Source organism: Arachis stenosperma, chromosome 9, assembly GCF_014773155.1.
Source record: "Arachis stenosperma cultivar V10309 chromosome 9, arast.V10309.gnm1.PFL2, whole genome shotgun sequence".
NCBI lineage: Eukaryota > Viridiplantae > Streptophyta > Magnoliopsida > Fabales > Fabaceae > Arachis > Arachis stenosperma.
The window spans coordinates 30,344,892-30,346,696 of NC_080385.1; positions in this window are offsets into that span (position 1 = coordinate 30,344,892).

Sequence of the window (1,805 nt, forward strand, 5' to 3'; positions counted from 1 at the left end):
AATCAAAATGGTGGAGCAATTCCTAATTATGATGTCCATATTCCTAGACATGGTCAAAATGCTGATGATATGTTAGAAAGACTTAGGCAAAACAACTTAGGGGGGCATTATAATCTAGCAAGAAATGTTGAACAAGTTTTAAACTGTTTGGGATTTAATGTTGGTTGCTTAAATAGGCCATATTTTGTGTCTGCTTTTCCTGAATGTGTCCAACAAGCAGAGCTCCCAAGGGGCTGGAAAATTCCAAAATCTCTTACAAAATTTTCTGGAGAAGAAAATGAGTCTACAGTAGAGCATATTGCTCGATATACTGTTGAAATTGGGGAAGCAGCTTCAAATGAATATCTCAAGATGAGATACTTTCCTTCTTCTTTAACAAAAAATACATTTACATGATTCTCCAATTTGAGACCAAATTCTATTCATTATTGGGCGCAGTTAGAAAGAAATTTTCATGATCAATTTTTTCGAGGTGAATTGAAAGTTAGTCTTACAGATTTATTCTCTGTCAAGCGTGCAGAAGGAGAATCCATTGACACTTATTTGGCACGGTTTAGAAACATGAGGAATAAATTTTTTACTCCAATTCCAGAATCTGAAGTTGCCAAAATGGCTACTAATGGGCTAGAATTTGGAGTTAGGAAGAAACTTGTTAATCAACATACTTTATATCTTTCCCAATTAGATGAGAGAGCAAGACAGATAGAACAAATTAAGAAAGAAAAAGAAAATTTTAAAAAGGGTTCAAAAAAGGTTGCATATGTTGATTGTTTTTCCAATAGTAGTGATTCAGATGAGAAAGAGATTTATATTGCCGAATTACGTGGAGGTCCTCCTTATGTATGCAAATCTTTGAAGCCTGTTAAAGAAAAAGAAAAAGTTTCTTCTTATTCTAAAGTTGAAAATAAGACTTATTCTTTTGATATTTCTAAGGCAGATCAAATATTTGAGGTTTTTTTAAAAGATAAGCAGCTTATTTTACCTGAAGGAAAAAAGATGCCTACAACTGATGAAATAAAGAATAAGAAATTTTGTAAGTTTCATCAGGTATTTTCGCATACCACTAACAATTGCGTTCGTTTCAGGAACTTGATACAAAAGGCAATTGAGGAGGGAAGATTGAAGTTTGAGGATAAAACTACTATGAAGGTAGACACTGAACCATTTGCTGCTGACTCAAATTATGTCGAGCCATTCAATTTGTCAGTCAACATGGTATAAGTTGATGCCACAATGGTTAGTGCTAAAGATGAAAATAAAGACCTGAGAGTCTTTAAGCAGGATAAGAAGCCAGTTTATCCTCGTCCTGGTGAGGATCTGTTAGATTTTTTGTTGAGAATTAAAGAATCTGACAGCACCATCGCCATGTGCCCAAAGTGCAATGCTGTTTTTGACAAGGAAGCTGCAAAAGAGTTTGAAAAGTACAAAGTTAAAGAGAAAGAAAAGGCTGAGTTGAGAAAGAAGATTGCTGAAAAAGAAAATGAAACTAACGAGCTAAAGCGGAAGATAGCCGAGGGAAAACAAAAGTTGGGCGGTCAAACTCCTTTGAACAAGTGCGTCAACAACACTGGAGTACAACCCGTCAACCAGAAGATGAAGACTGTGGTCATGATTGATGGAAGACCTGATGGATTTTCTCAAAAGACAAGAGTTCCTCCCACTAAAATCTCAAACAATAAATGGGTCCAGAATGTGAGAAATGTGCAGAATCAACCTACTGCTTTTGCAAGAGAAAAAAACAAGTGGGTGAAGCCTAGACCTTTCAAGCCCAGGTACTATGAGTCTCAGTTATGGAACATGAATCA